The sequence below is a fragment of the Mustela lutreola genome, chromosome 11, assembly GCF_030435805.1.
Source record: "Mustela lutreola isolate mMusLut2 chromosome 11, mMusLut2.pri, whole genome shotgun sequence".
Lineage (NCBI taxonomy): Eukaryota > Metazoa > Chordata > Mammalia > Carnivora > Mustelidae > Mustela > Mustela lutreola.
The window spans coordinates 76,834,475-76,854,654 of NC_081300.1; positions in this window are offsets into that span (position 1 = coordinate 76,834,475).

Consider the following 20,180-nt stretch of genomic DNA (forward strand, 5'->3'; position numbering starts at 1 on the left):
CCTACGAGGAGAGATGTCATTGTGAGCAGAGTGCCATCCTAGGCCATGCACGCTGCTGCAGGGTCGAGGCTGGGTCTGCTTATTTCGGCTTGGTAGGATGAACCCAGGATGTGAACTTGGAGCCCGGGAAAGCAAGGCCCAAGAGGCACCAGCTCTCCCGCTGCTCTTCTTCCCTGAAGCGACTAAAGCCTTGCTGAGGAAGCAGCGGCCAAGTGCTGTTCGCTCCAAGCCAAAGCCTCTGCGAAAGCACAGCATTCGCCGAGAAATCAGAGTCGGATCTGCGGGCTCTACTGCTGCTTGCCTGAGCCCGGTGTAACGGTGGGAGAAACCCGCATACAGCGAAATCCTCTTTGCCCGGGCATCTCCTCTGGGAAAGCACAGCATTCACTGGGAAATCAGAATCGGATGTGGGGGATGCTGCTGCTGAATACCTAAGCTACTCTCCTCAGCACGTTGGAAGATACCCGCATGCAACGAAATCCTCTTTGCCCTAGCACCTCTTTGCCTAAGAGAGAAGCGTGGTTGCACATCTGAAAGGGCCTTAAGGAAAGGGACATGTCTTTCACTGCACTCCCCAGGAGCAAGTCTGGGGCAGGCCGAACAAGCCGCCCCCAGAGAAGAGAAGGTGCCATTGGCCTTGAGTTTGGGAAACGGTCGGGAAGCAGGAGAGCCTGCCGTGGCAGGAAGAGCAGGCCGGTGGCAAGACAAGTGTCACCCGCTCCCGGTGTGGAGAGACGAAGCCTCACTGCTAATGAGACATGAGGTGACGACTAGGGCAGGGGCACCTGCTCCACTCTGAGGAAGGAGTCTGGGCAGAAGGCAGGCCTGTCTTGTGCCTCTGGTCCCAAGGGGACAGCATGTCCTTGACCACCTGTCCGTAGGGCACACTTGGGCTTGCTACCAGGAGCCAAACCCGGAACTTGAGGAACAGCTCCCTCGTGAAATGGGCAGTCAGATGCCATCTTCCTCCAAGATGTGACAGCGTTTTCGGTGGCAGGGGGTTTGCCGGGGAAGGAGTGGGGACAGTCCCCCAAAGCTCCCCATTCCAGGGAACGGACGGTGTTCAGGGATCCTGTCGCCTCTCCTCTCCTGTGGCGAAGGCACTGGCCTTGTCCGTGAGTCCGCCTGAGAGCCAGTACCAAAGGCCAAGCGTTGCCTACAACGGGAGTTGGTAGTGTGCATTGAGTGCCATCCTAGGCCACGCACGCTGCTGCAGGTTTGTGGCTGTGTCTGCTTATTTCGGCCTGGCAGCGAGAACCCAGGGCGCCAACATGAAGCCCGGGACAGCAAGGCCTAAGACGGACCAGCTCTCCGCAGCTCTTCTTCCCTGACGCGACAGAGCAAACACCGAAATCCTTGCTGAGGAAGCAGCAACGAAGTGCGGTTCCCGCCAAGCTGAAAACCTATGCGAAAGCATAGCCATCGCTGGGAAATCAGAGTCGTTTCTGTGGGCTGCTGTTGCTGCTTGCCTTAGCCTAGTATTCGAGCACGGCGGGAGGAACCCGCATAGAGCAAAAGCCTCTTTGCTAGGGCATCCCCTCTGGGAAAGCACAGCATTCTCTGGGAAATCAGAGTCGGATCTGTGGGATGCTGCTGCTGTTTTCCTGAGGAAGACTCCACAGCACGGTGTAATAAATCTGCATGGAGCGAGATCCACTTTGCCTGGGCATCCCTTCTGCCTGAGAGAGAAGCGTGGTTGCGCCTGTGGAAAGAGCCTTAAAGAAAGGGACATGTCTGTCACTGCACTCCCCAGGAGCCTGTCTCGGGAAAGTGCAGCATGCTGCCCCAGGAGAAGAGAAGGAGTCGTTGGCCTTGTGGACGGAAAACGGTCGCGAAGCAGGAGCGCCGGCCCTGGCAAGAACAGCGGGCCGGTGGCAAGACAATTGTCACCCTCTGCTTGTGCAGAGAGACGAAGCTAAGGAGACACGGGGGGATGATTGGGCACGGGAGCGTGCTCTAATCTGAGGAAGGAGTCTGGACAGAAGGAAGGCCTTTCCTGTGCCTCTGGGCCCAAGGGGATAGCAGGTCCTTGGCCACCTGTCCAGAGGGCAGACGTGGGCTTGCCACCAATCTCCCGAACCTGAACTTGCAGAAACACCTCCTGGAGGAACGGGCAATCAAATGCCGTCTTCCTCCAGGATGTGGCAGCCTTGGCGGAGGCAGGGGGTGTGTCGGGGAAACAGGGACAGTTTCCCATTACTCCCCATCCCAGGGCACGGGCCGTGTGCAGTGATCCTCTCGCGGCTCCTCAAGGATGGGGAAGGCACGAGCCTAGTCCCCTGTCCCCCTGAATGCCAGAGCGAAAGGGCAGGCCTTGCCTACGAGGAGAGATGTCATTGTGAGCAGAGTGCCATCCTAGGCCATGCATGCTGCTGCAGGGTCGAGGCTGGGTCTGCTTATTTCGGCTTGGTAGGATGAACCCAGGATGTGAACTTGGAGCCCGGGAAAGCAAGGCCCAAGAGGCACCAGCTCTCCCGCTGCTCTTCTTCCCTGAAGCGACTAAAGCCTTGCTGAGGAAGCAGCGGCCAAGTGCTGTTCGCTCCAAGCCAAAGCCTCTGCGAAAGCACAGCATTCGCCGAGAAATCAGAGTCGGATCTGCGGGCTCTACTGCTGCTTGCCTGAGCCCGGTGTAACGGTGGGAGAAACCCGCATACAGCGAAATCCTCTTTGCCCGGGCATCTCCTCTGGGAAAGCACAGCATTCACTGGGAAATCAGAATCGGATGTGGGGGATGCTGCTGCTGAATACCTAAGCTACTCTCCTCAGCACGTTGGAAGATACCCGCATGCAACGAAATCCTCTTTGCCCTAGCACCTCTTTGCCTAAGAGAGAAGCGTGGTTGCACATCTGAAAGGGCCTTAAGGAAAGGGACATGTCTTTCACTGCACTCCCCAGGAGCAAGTCTGGGGCAGGCCGAACAAGCCGCCCCCAGAGAAGAGAAGGTGCCATTGGCCTTGAGTTTGGGAAACGGTCGGGAAGCAGGAGAGCCTGCCGTGGCAGGAAGAGCAGGCCGGTGGCAAGACAAGTGTCACCCGCTCCCGGTGCGGAGAGACGAAGCCTCACTGCTAATGAGACATGAGGTGACGACTAGGGCAGGGGCACCTGCTCCACTCTGAGGAAGGAGTCTGGGCAGAAGGCAGGCCTGTCTTGTGCCTCTGGTCCCAAGGGGACAGCATGTCCTTGACCACCTGTCCGTAGGGCACACTTGGGCTTGCTACCAGGAGCCAAACCCGGAACTTGAGGAACAGCTCCCTCGTGAAATGGGCAGTCAGATGCCATCTTCCTCCAAGATGTGACAGCGTTTTCGGTGGCAGGGGGTTTGCCGGGGAAGGAGTGGGGACAGTCCCCCAAAGCTCCCCATTCCAGGGAACGGACGGTGTTCAGGGATCCTGTCGCCTCTCCTCTCCTGTGGCGAAGGCACTGGCCTTGTCCGTGAGTCCGCCTGAGAGCCAGTACCAAAGGCCAAGCGTTGCCTACAACGGGAGTTGGTAGTGTGCATTGAGTGCCATCCTAGGCCACGCACGCTGCTGCAGGTTTGTGGCTGTGTCTGCTTATTTCGGCCTGGCAGCGAGAACCCAGGGCGCCAACATGAAGCCCGGGACAGCAAGGCCTAAGACGGACCAGCTCTCCGCAGCTCTTCTTCCCTGACGCGACAGAGCAAACACCGAAATCCTTGCTGAGGAAGCAGCAACGAAGTGCGGTTCCCGCCAAGCTGAAAACCTATGCGAAAGCATAGCCATCGCTGGGAAATCAGAGTCGTTTCTGTGGGCTGCTGTTGCTGCTTGCCTTAGCCTAGTATTCGAGCACGGCGGGAGGAACCCGCATAGAGCAAAAGCCTCTTTGCTAGGGCATCCCCTCTGGGAAAGCACAGCATTCTCTGGGAAATCAGAGTCGGATCTGTGGGATGCTGCTGCTGTTTTCCTGAGGAAGACTCCACAGCACGGTGTACTAAATCTGCATGGAGCGAGATCCACTTTGCCTGGGCATCCCTTCTGCCTGAGAGAGAAGCGTGGTTGCGCCTGTGGAAAGAGCCTTAAAGAAAGGGACATGTCTGTCACTGCACTCCCCAGGAGCCTGTCTCGGGAAAGTGCAGCATGCTGCCCCAGGAGAAGAGAAGGAATGGTTGGCCTTGTGGACGGAAAACGGTCGCGAAGCAGGAGCGCCGGCCCTGGCAAGAACAGCGGGCCGGTGGCAAGACAATTGTCACCCTCTGCTTGTGCAGAGAGACGAAGCTAAGGAGACACGGGGGGATGATTGGGCACGGGAGCGTGCTCTAATCTGAGGAAGGAGTCTGGACAGAAGGAAGGCCTTTCCTGTGCCTCTGGGCCCAAGGGCATAGCAGGTCCTTGGCCACCTGTCCAGAGGGCAGACGTGGGCTTGCCACCAATCTCCCGAACCTGAACTCGCAGAAACACCTCCTGGAGGAACGGGCAATCAAATGCCGTCTTCCTCCAGGATGTGGCAGCCTTGGCGGAGGCAGGGGGTGTGTCGGGGAAACAGGGACAGTTTCCCATTACTCCCCATCCCAGGGCACGGGCCGTGTGCAGTGATCCTCTCGCGGCTCCTCCAGGATGGGGAAGGCACGAGCCTAGTCCCCTGTCCCCCTGAATGCCAGAGCGAAAGGGCAGGCCTTGCCTACGAGGAGAGATGTCATTGTGAGCAGAGTACCATCCTAGGCCATGCACGCTGCTGCAGGGTCGAGGCTGGGTCTGCTTATTTCGGCTTGGTAGGATGAACCCAGGATGTGAACTTGGAGCCCGGGAAAGCAAGGCCCAAGAGGCACCAGCTCTCCCGCTGCTCTTCTTCCCTGAAGCGACTAAAGCCTTGCTGAGGAAGCAGCGGCCAAGTGCTGTTCGCTCCAAGCCAAAGCCTCTGCGAAAGCACAGCATTCGCCGAGAAATCAGATTCGGATCTGCGGGCTCTACTGCTGCTTGCCTGAGCCCGGTCTCGCGGTGGGAGAAACCCGCATACAGCGAAATCCTCTTTGCCCGGGCATCTCCTCTGGGAAAGCACAGCCTTCACTGGGAAAACAGAATCGGATGTGGGGGATGCTGCTGCTGAATACCTAAGCTACTCTCCACAGCACGTTGGAAGATACCCGCATGCAACGAAATCCTCTTTGCCCTAGCACCTCTTTGCCTAAGAGAGAAGCGTGGTTGCACATCTGAAAGGGCCTTAAGGAAAGGGACATGTCTTTCACTGCACTCCCCAGGAGCAAGTCTGAGGCAGGCCGAACAAGCCGCCCCCAGAGAAGAGGAGGTGCCATTGGCCTTGAGTTTGGGAAACGGTCGGGAAGCAGGAGAGCCTGCCGTGGCAGGAAGAGCAGGCCGGTGGCAAGACAAGTGTCACCCGCTCCCTGTGCGGAGAGACGAAGCCTCACTGCTAATGAGACATGAGGTGACGACTAGGGCAGGGGCACCTGCTCCACTCTGAGGAAGGAGTCTGGGCAGAAGGCAGGCCTGTCTTGTGCCTCTGGTCCCAAGGGGACAGCATGTCCTTGACCACCTGTCCGTAGGGCACACTTGGGCTTGCTACCAGGAGCCAAACCCGGAACTTGAGGAACAGCTCCCTCGTGAAATGGGCATTCAGATGCCATCTTCCCCCAAGATGTGACAGCGTTTTCGGTGGCAGGGGGTTTGCCGGGGAAGGAGTGGGGACAGTCCCCCAAAGCTCCCCATTCCAGGGAACGGACGGTGTTCAGGGATCCTGTCGCCTCTCCTCTCCTGTGGCGAAGGCACTGGCCTTGTCCGTGAGTCCGCCTGAGAGCCAGTACCAAAGGCCAAGCGTTGCCTACAACGGGAGTTGGTAGTGTGCATTGAGTGCCATCCTAGGCCACGCACGCTGCTGCAGGTTTGTGGCTGTGTCTGCTTATTTCGGCCTGGCAGCGAGAACCCAGGGCGCCAACATGAAGCCCGGGACAGCAAGGCCTAAGACGGACCAGCTCTCCGCAGCTCTTCTTCCCTGACGCAACAGAGCAAACACCGAAATCCTTGCTGAGGAAGCAGCAGCGAAGTGCGGTTCCCGCCAAGCTGAAAACCTATGCTAAAGCATAGCCATCGCTGGGAAATCAGAGTCGTTTCTGTGGGCTGCTGTTGCTGCTTGCCTTAGCCTAGTATTCGAGCACGGCGGGAGGAACCCGCATAGAGCAAAAGCCTCTTTGCTAGGGCATCCCCTCTGGGAAAGCACAGCATTCTCTGGGAAATCAGAGTCGGATCTGTGGGATGCTGCTGCTGTTTTCCTGAGGAAGACTCCACAGCACGGTGTAATAAATCTGCATGGAGCGAGATCCACTTTGCCTGGGCATCCCTTCTGCCTGAGAGAGAAGCGTGGTTGCGCCTGTGGAAAGATCCTTAAAGAAAGGGACATGTCTGTCACTGCACTCCCCAGGAGCCTGTCTCGGGAAAGTGCAGCATGCTGCCCCAGGAGAAGAGAAGGAGTCGTTGGCCTTGTGGACGGAAAACGGTCGCGAAGCAGGAGCGCCGGCCCTGGCAAGAACAGCGGGCCGGTGGCAAGACAATTGTCACCCTCTGCTTGTGCAGAGAGACGAAGCTAAGGAGACACGGGCGGATGATTGGGCACGGGAGCGTGCTCTAATCTGAGGAAGGAGTCTGGACAGAAGGAAGGCCTTTCCTGTGCCTCTGGGCCCAAGGGGATAGCAGGTCCTTGGCCACCTGTCCAGAGGGCAGACGTGGGCTTGCCACCAATCTCCCGAACCTGAACTCGCAGAAACACCTCCTGGAGGAACGGGCAATCAAATGCCGTCTTCCTCCAGGATGTGGCAGCCTTGGCGGAGGCAGGGGGTGTGTCGGGGAAACAGGGACAGTTTCCCATTACTCCCCATCCCAGGGCACGGGCCGTGTGCAGTGATCCTCTCGCGGCTCCTCAAGGATGGGGAAGGCACAAGCCTAGTCCCCTGTCCCCCTGAATGCCAGAGCGAAAGGGCAGGCCTTGCCTACGAGGAGAGATGTCATTGTGAGCAGAGTGCCATCCTAGGCCATGCACGCTGCTGCAGGGTCGAGGCTGGGTCTGCTTATTTCGGCTTGGTAGGATGAACCCAGGATGTGAACTTGGAGCCCGGGAAAGCAAGGCCCAAGAGGCACCAGCTCTCCCGCTGCTCTTCTTCCCTGAAGCGACTAAAGCCTTGCTGAGGAAGCAGCAGCCAAGTGCTGTTCGCTCCAAGCCAAAGCCTCTGCGAAAGCACAGCATTCGCCGAGAAATCAGAGTCGGATCTGCGGGCTCTACTGCTGCTTGCCTGAGCCCGGTGTAACGGTGGGAGAAACCCGCATACAGCGAAATCCTCTTTGCCCGGGCATCTCCTCTGGGAAAGCACAGCATTCACTGGGAAATCAGAATCGGATGTGGGGGATGCTGCTGCTGAATACCTAAGCTACTCTCCTCAGCACGTTGGAAGATACCCGCATGCAACGAAATCCTCTTTGCCCTAGCACCTCTTTGCCTAAGAGAAGCGTGGTTGCACATCTGAAAGGGCCTTAAGGAAAGGGACATGTCTTTCACTGCACTCCCCAGGAGCAAGTCTGGGGCAGGCCGAACAAGCCGCCCCCAGAGAAGAGAAGGTGCCATTGGCCTTGAGTTTGGGAAACGGTCGGGAAGCAGGAGAGCCTGCCGTGGCAGGAAGAGCAGGCCGGTGGCAAGACAAGTGTCACTCGCTCCCTGTGCGGAGAGACGAAGCCTCACTGCTAATGAGACATGAGGTGACGACTAGGGCAGGGGCACCTGCTCCACTCTGAGGAAGGAGTCTGGGCAAAAGGCAGGCCTGTCTTGTGCCTCTGGTCCCAAGGGGACAGCATGTCCTTGACCACCTGTCCGTAGGGCACACTTGGGCTTGCTACCAGGAGCCAAACCCGGAACTTGAGGAACAGCTCCCTCGTGAAATGGGCAGTCAGATGCCATCTTCCTCCAAGATGTGACAGCGTTTTCGGTGGCAGGGGGTTTGCCGGGGAAGGAGTGGGGACAGTCCCCCAAAGCTCCCCATTCCAGGGAACGGACGGTGTTCAGGGATCCTGTCGCCTCTCCTCTCCTGTGGCGAAGGCACTGGCCTTGTCCGTGAGTCCGCCTGAGAGCCAGTACCAAAGGCCAAGCGTTGCCTACAACGGGAGTTGGTAGTGTGCATTGAGTGCCATCCTAGGCCACGCACGCTGCTGCAGGTTTGTGGCTGTGTCTGCTTATTTCGGCCTGGCAGCGAGAACCCAGGGCGCCAACATGAAGCCCGGGACAGCAAGGCCTAAGACGGACCAGCTCTCCGCAGCTCTTCTTCCCTGACGCGACAGAGCAAACACCGAAATCCTTGCTGAGGAAGCAGCAGCGAAGTGCGGTTCCCGCCAAGCTGAAAACCTATGCGAAAGCATAGCCATCGCTGGGAAATCAGAGTCGTTTCTGTGGGCTGCTGTTGCTGCTTGCCTTAGCCTAGTATTCGAGCACGGCGGGAGGAACCCGCATAGAGCAAAAGCCTCTTTGCTAGGGCATCCCGTCTGAGAAAGCACAGCATTCTCTGGGAAATCAGAGTCGGATCTGTGGGATGCTGCTGCTGTTTTCCTGAGGAAGACTCCACAGCACGGTGTAATAAATCCGCATGGAGCGAGATCCACTTTGCCTGGGCATCCCTTCTGCCTGAGAGAGAAGCGTGGTTGCGCCTGTGGAAAGATCCTTAAAGAAAGGGACATGTCTGTCACTGCACTCCGCAGGAGCCTGTCTAGGGAAAGTGCAGCATGCTGCCCCAGGAGAAGAGAAGGAGTCGTTGGCCTTGTGGACGGAAAACGGTCGCGAAGCAGGAGCGCCGGCCCTGGCAAGAACAGCGGGCCGGTGGCAAGACAATTGTCAACCTCTGCTTGTGCAGAGAGACGAAGCTAAGGAGACACGAGGGGATGATTGGGCACGGGAGCGTGCTCTAATCTGAGGAAGGAGTCTGGACAGAAGGAAGGCCTTTCCTGTGCCTCTGGGCCCAAGGGGATAGCAGGTCCTTGGCCACCTGTCCAGAGGGCAGACGTGGGCTTGCCACCAATCTCCCGAACCTGAACTCGCAGAAACACCTCCTGGAGGAACGGGCAATCAAATGCCGTCTTCCTCCAGGATGTGGCAGCCTTGGCGGAGGCAGGGGGTGTGTCGGGGAAACAGGGACAGTTTCCCATTACTCCCCATCCCAGGGCACGGGCCGTGTGCAGTGATCCTCTCGCGGCTCCTCAAGGATGGGGAAGGCACGAGCCTAGTCCCCTGTCCCCCTGAATGCCAGAGCGAAAGGGCAGGCCTTGCCTACGAGGAGAGATGTCATTGTGAGCAGAGTGCCATCCTAGGCCATGCACGCTGCTGCAGGGTCGAGGCTGGGTCTGCTTATTTCGGCTTGGTAGGATGAACCCAGGATGTGAACTTGGAGCCCGGGAAAGCAAGGCCCAAGAGGCACCAGCTCTCCCGCTGCTCTTCTTCCCTGAAGCGACTAAAGCCTTGCTGAGGAAGCAGCGGCCAAGTGCTGTTCGCTCCAAGCCAAAGCCTCTGTGAAAGCACAGCATTCGCCGAGAAATCAGAGTCGGATCTGCGGGCTCTACTGCTGCTTGCCTGAGCCCGGTGTAACGGTGGGAGAAACCCGCATACAGCGAAATCCTCTTTGCCCGGGCATCTCCTCTGGGAAAGCACAGCATTCACTGGGAAATCAGAATCGGATGTGGGGGATGCTGCTGCTGAATACCTAAGCTACTCTCCACAGCACGTTGGAAATACCCGCATGCAACGAAATCCTCTTTGCCCTAGCACCTCTTTGCCTAAGAGAGAAGCGTGGTTGCACATCTGAAAGGGCCTTAAGGAAAGGGACATGTCTTTCACTGCACTCCCCAGGAGCAAGTCTGGGGCAGGCCGAACAAGCCGCCCCCAGAGAAGAGAAGGTGCCATTGGCCTTGAGTTTGGGAAACGGTCGGGAAGCAGGAGAGCCTGCCGTGGCAGGAAGAGCAGGCCGGTGGCAAGACAAGTGTCACCCGCTCCCGGTGCGGAGAGACGAAGCCTCACTGCTAATGAGACATGAGGTGACGACTAGGGCAGGGGCACCTGCTCCACTCTGAGGAAGGAGTCTGGGCAGAAGGCAGGCCTGTCTTGTGCCTCTGGTCCCAAGGGGACAGCATGTCCTTGACCACCTGTCCGTAGGGCACACTTGGGCTTGCTACCAGGAGCCAAACCCGGAACTTGAGGAACAGCTCCCTCGTGAAATGGGCAGTCAGATGCCATCTTCCTCCAAGATGTGACAGCGTTTTCGGTGGCAGGGGGTTTGCCGGGGAAGGAGTGGGGACAGTCCCCCAAAGCTCCCCATTCCAGGGAACGGACGGTGTTCAGGGATCCTGTCGCCTCTCCTCTCCTGTGGCGAAGGCACTGGCCTTGTCCGTGAGTCCGCCTGAGAGCCAGTACCAAAGGCCAAGCGTTGCCTACAACGGGAGTTGGTAGTGTGCATTGAGTGCCATCCTAGGCCACGCACGCTGCTGCAGGTTTGTGGCTGTGTCTGCTTATTTCGGCCTGGCAGCGAGAACCCAGGGCGCCAACATGAAGCCCGGGACACCAAGGCCTAAGACGGACCAGCTCTCCGCAGCTCTTCTTCCCTGACGCGACAGAGCAAACACCGAAATCCTTGCTGAGGAAGCAGCAGCGAAGTGCGGTTCCCGCCAAGCTGAAAACCTATGCGAAAGCATAGCCATCGCTGGGAAATCAGAGTCGTTTCTGTGGGCTGCTGTTGCTGCTTGCCTTAGCCTAGTATTCGAGCACGGCGGGAGGAACCCGCATAGAGCAAAAGCCTCTTTGCTAGGGCATCCCCTCTGGGAAAGCACAGCATTCTCTGGGAAATCAGAGTCGGATGTGTGGGATGCTGCTGCTGTTTTCCTGAGGATGACTCCACAGCACGGTGTAATAAATCTGCATGGAGCGAGATCCACTTTGCCTGGGCATCCCTTCTGCCTGAGAGAGAAGCGTGGTTGCGCCTGTGGAAAGATCCTTAAAGAAAGGGACATGTCTGTCACTGCACTCCCCAGGAGCCTGTCTCGGGAAAGTGCAGCATGCTGCCCCAGGAGAAGAGAAGGAGTCGTTGGCCTTGTGGACGGAAAACGGTCGCGAATAAGGAGCGCCGGCCCTGGCAAGAACAGCGGGCCGGTGGCAACACAATTGTCACCCTCTGCTTGTGCAGAGAGACGAAGCTAAGGAGACACGGGGGGATGATTGGGCAGGGGAGCGTGCTCTAATCTGAGGAAGGAGTCTGGACAGAAGGAAGGCCTTTCCTGTGCCTCTGGGCCCAAGGGGATAGCAGGTCCTTGGCCACCTGTCCAGAGGGCAGACTTGGGCTTGCCACCAATCTCCCGAACCTGGAGGAACGGGCAATGAAATGCCGTTTTTCTCCAGGATGTGGCAGCCTTGGCGGAGGCAGGGGGTGTGTCGGGGAAACAGGGACAGTTTCCCATTACTCCCCATCCCAGGGCACGGGCCGTGTGCAGTGATCCTCTCGCGGCTCCTCAAAGATGGGGAAGGCACGAGCCTAGTCCCCTGTCCCTCTGAATGCCAGAGCGAAAGGGCAGGCCTTGCCTACGAGGAGAGATGTCATTGTGAGCAGAGTGCCATCCTAGGCCATGCACGCTGCTGCAGGGTCGAGGCTGGGTCTGCTTATTTCGGCTTGGTAGGATGAACCCAGGATGTGAACTTGGAGCCCGGGAAAGCAAGGCCCAAGAGGCACCAGCTCTCCCGCTGCTCTTCTTCCCTGAAGCGACTAAAGCCTTGCTGAGGAAGCAGCGGCCAAGTGCTGTTCGCTCCAAGCCAAAGCCTCTGCGAAAGCACAGCATTCGCTGAGAAATCAGAGTCGGATCTGCGGGCTCTACTGCTGCTTGCCTGAGCCCGGTCTCGCGGTGGGAGAAACCCGCATACAGCGAAATCCTCTTTGCCCGGGCATCTCCTCTGGGAAAGCACAGCATTCTCTGGGAAATCAGAATCGGATGTGGGGGATGCTGCTGCTGAATACCTAAGCTACTCTCCACAGCACGTTGGAAGATACCCGCATGCAACGAAATCCTCTTTGCCCTAGCACCTCTTTGCCTAAGAGAGAAGCGTGGTTGCACATCTGAAAGGGCCTTAAGGAAAGGGACATGTCTTTCACTGCACTCCCCAGGAGCAAGTCTGGGGCAGGCCGAACAAGCCGCCCCCAGAGAAGAGAAGGTGCCATTGGCCTTGAGTTTGGGAAACGGTCGGGAAGCAGGAGAGCCTGCCGTGGCAGGAAGAGCAGGCCGGTGGCAAGACAAGTGTCACTCGCTCCCTGTGCGGAGAGACGAAGCCTCACTGCTAATGAGACATGAGGTGACGACTAGGGCAGGGGCACCTGCTCCACTCTGAGGAAGGAGTCTGGGCAGAAGGCAGGCCTGTCTTGTGCCTCTGGTCCCAAGGGGACAGCATGTCCTTGACCACCTGTCCGTAGGGCACACTTGGGCTTGCTACCAGGAGCCAAACCCGGAACTTGAGGAACAGCTCCCTCGTGAAATGGGCAGTCAGATGCCATCTTCCTCCAAGATGTGACAGCGTTTTCGGTGGCAGGGGGTTTGCCGGGGAAGGAGTGGGGACAGTCCCCCAAAGCTCCCCATTCCAGGGAACGGACGGTGTTCAGGGATCCTGTCGCCTCTCCTCTCCTGTGGCGAAGGCACTGGCCTTGTCCGTGAGTCCGCCTGAGAGCCAGTACCAAAGGCCAAGCGTTGCCTACAACGGGAGTTGGTAGTGTGCATTGAGTGCCATCCTAGGCCACGCACGCTGCTGCAGGTTTGTGGCTGTGTCTGCTTATTTCGGCCTGGCAGCGAGAACCCAGGGCGCCAACATGAAGCCCGGGACAGCAAGGCCTAAGACGGACCAGCTCTCCGCAGCTCTTCTTCCCTGACGCGACAGAGCAAACACCGAAATCCTTGCTGAGGAAGCAGCAGCGAAGTGCGGTTCCCGCCAAGCTGAAAACCTATGCGAAAGCATAGCCATCGCTGGGAAATCAGAGTCGTTTCTGTGGGCTGCTGTTGCTGCTTGCCTTAGCCTAGTATTCGAGCACGGCGGGAGGAACCCGCATAGAGCAAAAGCCTCTTTGCTAGGGCATCCCCTCTGGGAAAGCACAGCATTCTCTGGGAAATCAGAGTCGGATCTGTGGGATGCTGCTGCTGTTTTCCTGAGGAAGACTCCACAGCACGGTGTAATAAATCTGCATGGAGCGAGATCCACTTTGCCTGGGCATCCCTTCTGCCTGAGAGAGAAGCGTGTTTGCGCCTGTGGAAAGATCCTTAAAGAAAGGGACATGTCTGTCACTGCACTCCCCAGGAGCCTGTCTCGGGAAAGTGCAGCATGCTGCCCCAGGAGAAGAGATGGAGTCGTTGGCCTTGTGGACGGAAAACGGTCGCGAAGCAGGAGCGCCGGCCCTGGCAAGAACAGCGGGCCGGTGGCAAGACAATTGTCACCCTCTGCTTGTGCAGAGAGACGAAGCTAAGAAGACACGAGGGGATGATTGGGCACGGGAGCGTGCTCTAATCTGAGGAAGGAGTCTGGACAGAAGGAAGGCCTTTCCTGTGCCTCTGGGCCCAAGGGGATAGCAGGTCCTTGGCCACCTGTCCAGAGGGCAGACGTGGGCTTGCCACCAATCTCCCGAACCTGAACTCGCAGAAACACCTCCTGGAGGAACGGGCAATCAAATGCCGTCTTCCTCCAGGATGAGGCAGCCTTGGCGGAGGCAGGGGGTGTGTCGGGGAAACAGGGACAGTTTCCCATTACTCCCCATCCCAGGGCACGGGCCGTGTGCAGTGATCCTCTCGCGGCTCCTCAAGGATGGGGAAGGCACGAGCCTAGTCCCCTGTCCCCCTGAATGCCAGAGCGAAAGGGCAGGCCTTGCCTACGAGGAGAGATGTCATTGTGAGCAGAGTGCCATCCTAGGCCATGCACGCTGCTGCAGGGTCGAGGCTGGGTCTGCTTATTTCGGCTTGGTAGGATGAACCCAGGATGTGAACTTGGAGCCCGGGAAAGCAAGGCCCAAGAGGCACCAGCTCTCCCGCTGCTCTTCTTCCCTGAAGCGACTAAAGCCTTGCTGAGGAAGCAGCGGCCAAGTGCTGTTCGCTCCAAGCCAAAGCCTCTGCGAAAGCACAGCATTCGCCGAGAAATCAGAGTCGGATCTGCGGGCTCTACTGCTGCTTGCCTGAGCCCGGTGTAACGGTGGGAGAAACCCGCATACAGCGAAATCCTCTTTGCCCGGGCATCTCCTCTGGGAAAGCACAGCATTCACTGGGAAATCAGAATCGGATGTGGGGGATGCTGCTGCTGAATACCTAAGCTACTCTCCTCAGCACGTTGGAAGATACCCGCATGCAACGAAATCCTCTTTGCCCTAGCACCTCTTTGCCTAAGAGAGAAGCGTGGTTGCACATCTGAAAGGGCCTTAAGGAAAGGGACATGTCTTTCACTGCACTCCCCAGGAGCAAGTCTGGGGCAGGCCGAACAAGCCGCCCCCAGAGAAGAGAAGGTGCCATTGGCCTTGAGTTTGGGAAACGGTCGGGAAGCAGGAGAGCCTGCCGTGGCAGGAAGAGCAGGCCGGTGGCAAGACAAGTGTCACCCGCTCCCGGTGTGGAGAGACGAAGCCTCACTGCTAATGAGACATGAGGTGACGACTAGGGCAGGGGCACCTGCTCCACTCTGAGGAAGGAGTCTGGGCAGAAGGCAGGCCTGTCTTGTGCCTCTGGTCCCAAGGGGACAGCATGTCCTTGACCACCTGTCCGTAGGGCACACTTGGGCTTGCTACCAGGAGCCAAACCCGGAACTTGAGGAACAGCTCCCTCGTGAAATGGGCAGTCAGATGCCATCTTCCTCCAAGATGTGACAGCGTTTTCGGTGGCAGGGGGTTTGCCGGGGAAGGAGTGGGGACAGTCCCCCAAAGCTCCCCATTCCAGGGAACGGACGGTGTTCAGGGATCCTGTCGCCTCTCCTCTCCTGTGGCGAAGGCACTGGCCTTGTCCGTGAGTCCGCCTGAGAGCCAGTACCAAAGGCCAAGCGTTGCCTACAACGGGAGTTGGTAGTGTGCATTGAGTGCCATCCTAGGCCACGCACGCTGCTGCAGGTTTGTGGCTGTGTCTGCTTATTTCGGCCTGGCAGCGAGAACCCAGGGCGCCAACATGAAGCCCGGGACAGCAAGGCCTAAGACGGACCAGCTCTCCGCAGCTCTTCTTCCCTGACGCGACAGAGCAAACACCGAAATCCTTGCTGAGGAAGCAGCAACGAAGTGCGGTTCCCGCCAAGCTGAAAACCTATGCGAAAGCATAGCCATCGCTGGGAAATCAGAGTCGTTTCTGTGGGCTGCTGTTGCTGCTTGCCTTAGCCTAGTATTCGAGCACGGCGGGAGGAACCCGCATAGAGCAAAAGCCTCTTTGCTAGGGCATCCCCTCTGGGAAAGCACAGCATTCTCTGGGAAATCAGAGTCGGATCTGTGGGATGCTGCTGCTGTTTTCCTGAGGAAGACTCCACAGCACGGTGTAATAAATCTGCATGGAGCGAGATCCACTTTGCCTGGGCATCCCTTCTGCCTGAGAGAGAAGCGTGGTTGCGCCTGTGGAAAGAGCCTTAAAGAAAGGGACATGTCTGTCACTGCACTCCCCAGGAGCCTGTCTCGGGAAAGTGCAGCATGCTGCCCCAGGAGAAGAGAAGGAGTCGTTGGCCTTGTGGACGGAAAACGGTCGCGAAGCAGGAGCGCCGGCCCTGGCAAGAACAGCGGGCCGGTGGCAAGACAATTGTCACCCTCTGCTTGTGCAGAGAGACGAAGCTAAGGAGACACGGGGGGATGATTGGGCACGGGAGCGTGCTCTAATCTGAGGAAGGAGTCTGGACAGAAGGAAGGCCTTTCCTGTGCCTCTGGGCCCAAGGGGATAGCAGGTCCTTGGCCACCTGTCCAGAGGGCAGACGTGGGCTTGCCACCAATCTCCCGAACCTGAACTCGCAGAAACACCTCCTGGAGGAACGGGCAATCAAATGCCGTCTTCCTCCAGGATGTGGCAGCCTTGGCGGAGGCAGGGGGTGTGTCGGGGAAACAGGGACAGTTTCCCATTACTCCCCATCCCAGGGCACGGGCCGTGTGCAGTGATCCTCTCGCGGCTCCTCAAGGATGGGGAAGGCACGAGCCTAGTCCCCTGTCCCCCTGAATGCCAGAGCGAAAGGGCAGGCCTTGCCTACGAGGAGAGATGTCATTGTGAGCAGAGTGCCATCCTAGGCCATGCATGCTGCTGCAGGGTCGAGGCTGGGTCTGCTTATTTCGGCTTGGTAGGATGAACCCAGGATGTGAACTTGGAGCCCGGGAAAGCAAGGCCCAAGAGGCACCAGCTCTCCCGCTGCTCTTCTTCCCTGAAGCGACTAAAGCCTTGCTGAGGAAGCAGCGGCCAAGTGCTGTTCGCTCCAAGCCAAAGCCTCTGCGAAAGCACAGCATTCGCCGAGAAATCAGAGTCGGATCTGCGGGCTCTACTGCTGCTTGCCTGAGCCCGGTGTAACGGTGGGAGAAACCCGCATACAGCGAAATCCTCTTTGCCCGGGCATCTCCTCTGGGAAAGCACAGCATTCACTGGGAAATCAGAATCGGATGTGGGGGATGCTGCTGCTGAATACCTAAGCTACTCTCCTCAGCACGTTGGAAGATACCCGCATGCAACGAAATCCTCTTTGCCCTAGCACCTCTTTGCCTAAGAGAGAAGCGTGGTTGCACATCTGAAAGGGCCTTAAGGAAAGGGACATGTCTTTCACTGCACTCCCCAGGAGCAAGTCTGGGGCAGGCCGAACAAGCCGCCCCCAGAGAAGAGAAGGTGCCATTGGCCTTGAGTTTGGGAAACGGTCGGGAAGCAGGAGAGCCTGCCGTGGCAGGAAGAGCAGGCCGGTGGCAAGACAAGTGTCACCCGCTCCCGGTGCGGAGAGACGAAGCCTCACTGCTAATGAGACATGAGGTGACGACTAGGGCAGGGGCACCTGCTCCACTCTGAGGAAGGAGTCTGGGCAGAAGGCAGGCCTGTCTTGTGCCTCTGGTCCCAAGGGGACAGCATGTCCTTGACCACCTGTCCGTAGGGCACACTTGGGCTTGCTACCAGGAGCCAAACCCGGAACTTGAGGAACAGCTCCCTCGTGAAATGGGCAGTCAGATGCCATCTTCCTCCAAGATGTGACAGCGTTTTCGGTGGCAGGGGGTTTGCCGGGGAAGGAGTGGGGACAGTCCCCCAAAGCTCCCCATTCCAGGGAACGGACGGTGTTCAGGGATCCTGTCGCCTCTCCTCTCCTGTGGCGAAGGCACTGGCCTTGTCCGTGAGTCCGCCTGAGAGCCAGTACCAAAGGCCAAGCGTTGCCTACAACGGGAGTTGGTAGTGTGCATTGAGTGCCATCCTAGGCCACGCACGCTGCTGCAGGTTTGTGGCTGTGTCTGCTTATTTCGGCCTGGCAGCGAGAACCCAGGGCGCCAACATGAAGCCCGGGACAGCAAGGCCTAAGACGGACCAGCTCTCCGCAGCTCTTCTTCCCTGACGCGACAGAGCAAACACCGAAATCCTTGCTGAGGAAGCAGCAACGAAGTGCGGTTCCCGCCAAGCTGAAAACCTATGCGAAAGCATAGCCATCGCTGGGAAATCAGAGTCGTTTCTGTGGGCTGCTGTTGCTGCTTGCCTTAGCCTAGTATTCGAGCACGGCGGGAGGAACCCGCATAGAGCAAAAGCCTCTTTGCTAGGGCATCCCCTCTGGGAAAGCACAGCATTCTCTGGGAAATCAGAGTCGGATCTGTGGGATGCTGCTGCTGTTTTCCTGAGGAAGACTCCACAGCACGGTGTAATAAATCTGCATGGAGCGAGATCCACTTTGCCTGGGCATCCCTTCTGCCTGAGAGAGAAGCGTGGTTGCGCCTGTGGAAAGAGCCTTAAAGAAAGGGACATGTCTGTCACTGCACTCCCCAGGAGCCTGTCTCGGGAAAGTGCAGCATGCTGCCCCAGGAGAAGAGAAGGAATGGTTGGCCTTGTGGACGGAAAACGGTCACGAAGCAGGAGCGCCGGCCCTGGCAAGAACAGCGGGCCGGTGGCAAGACAATTGTCACCCTCTGCTTGTGCAGAGAGACGAAGCTAAGGAGACACGGGGGGATGATTGGGCACGGGAGCGTGCTCTAATCTGAGGAAGGAGTATGGACAGAAGGAAGGCCTTTCCTGTGCCTCTGGACCCAAGGGCATAGCAGGTCCTTGGCCACCTGTCCAGAGGGCAGACGTGGGCTTGCCACCAATCTCCCGAACCTGAACTCGCAGAAACACCTCCTGGAGGAACGGGCAATCAAATGCCGTCTTCCTCCAGGATGTGGCAGCCTTGGCGGAGGCAGGGGGTGTGTCGGGGAAACAGGGACAGTTTCCCATTACTCCCCATCCCAGGGCACGGGCCGTGTGCAGTGATCCTCTCGCGGCTCCTCCAGGATGGGGAAGGCACGAGCCTAGTCCCCTGTCCCCCTGAATGCCAGAGCGAAAGGGCAGGCCTTGCCTACGAGGAGAGATGTCATTGTGAGCAGAGTACCATCCTAGGCCATGCACGCTGCTGCAGGGTCGAGGCTGGGTCTGCTTATTTCGGCTTGGTAGGATGAACCCAGGATGTGAACTTGGAGCCCGGGAAAGCAAGGCCCAAGAGGCACCAGCTCTCCCGCTGCTCTTCTTCCCTGAAGCGACTAAAGCCTTGCTGAGGAAGCAGCGGCCAAGTGCTGTTCGCTCCAAGCCAAAGCCTCTGCGAAAGCACAGCATTCGCCGAGAAATCAGATTCGGATCTGCGGGCTCTACTGCTGCTTGCCTGAGCCCGGTCTCGCGGTGGGAGAAACCCGCATACAGCGAAATCCTCTTTGCCCGGGCATCTCCTCTGGGAAAGCACAGCCTTCACTGGGAAAACAGAATCGGATGTGGGGGATGCTGCTGCTGAATACCTAAGCTACTCTCCACAGCACGTTGGAAGATACCCGCATGCAACGAAATCCTCTTTGCCCTAGCACCTCTTTGCCTAAGAGAGAAGCGTGGTTGCACATCTGAAAGGGCCTTAAGGAAAGGGACATGTCTTTCACTGCACTCCCCAGGAGCAAGTCTGGGGCAGGCCGAACAAGCCGCCCCCAGAGAAGAGGAGGTGCCATTGGCCTTGAGTTTGGGAAACGGTCGGGAAGCAGGAGAGCCTGCCGTGGCAGGAAGAGCAGGCCGGTGGCAAGACAAGTGTCACCCGCTCCCTGTGCGGAGAGACGAAGCCTCACTGCTAATGAGACATGAGGTGACGACTAGGGCAGGGGCACCTGCTCCACTCTGAGGAAGGAGTCTGGGCAGAAGGCAGGCCTGTCTTGTGCCTCTGGTCCCAAGGGGACAGCATGTCCTTGACCACCTGTCCGTAGGGCACACTTGGGCTTGCTACCAGGAGCCAAACCCGGAACTTGAGGAACAGCTCCCTCGTGAAATGGGCATTCAGATGCCATCTTCCCCCAAGATGTGACAGCGTTTTCGGTGGCAGGGGGTTTGCCGGGGAAGGAGTGGGGACAGTCCCCCAAAGCTCCCCATTCCAGGGAACGGACGGTGTTCAGGGATCCTGTCGCCTCTCCTCTCCTGTGGCGAAGGCACTGGCCTTGTCCGTGAGTCCGCCTGAGAGCCAGTACCAAAGGCCAAGCGTTGCCTACAACGGGAGTTGGTAGTGTGCATTGAGTGCCATCCTAGGCCACGCACGCTGCTGCAGGTTTGTGGCTGTGTCTGCTTATTTCGGCCTGGCAGCGAGAACCCAGGGCGCCAACATGAAGCCCGGGACAGCAAGGCCTAAGACGGACCAGCTCTCCGCAGCTCTTCTTCCCTGACGCAACAGAGCAAACACCGAAATCCTTGCTGAGGAAGCAGCAGCGAAGTGCGGTTCCCGCCAAGCTGAAAACCTATGCTAAAGCATAGCCATCGCTGGGAAATCAGAGTCGTTTCTGTGGGCTGCTGTTGCTGCTTGCCTTAGCCTAGTATTCGAGCACGGCGGGAGGAACCCGCATAGAGCAAAAGCCTCTTTGCTAGGGCATCCCCTCTGGGAAAGCACAGCATTCTCTGGGAAATCAGAGTCGGATCTGTGGGATGCTGCTGCTGTTTTCCTGAGGAAGACTCCACAGCACGGTGTAATAAATCTGCATGGAGCGAGATCCACTTTGCCTGGGC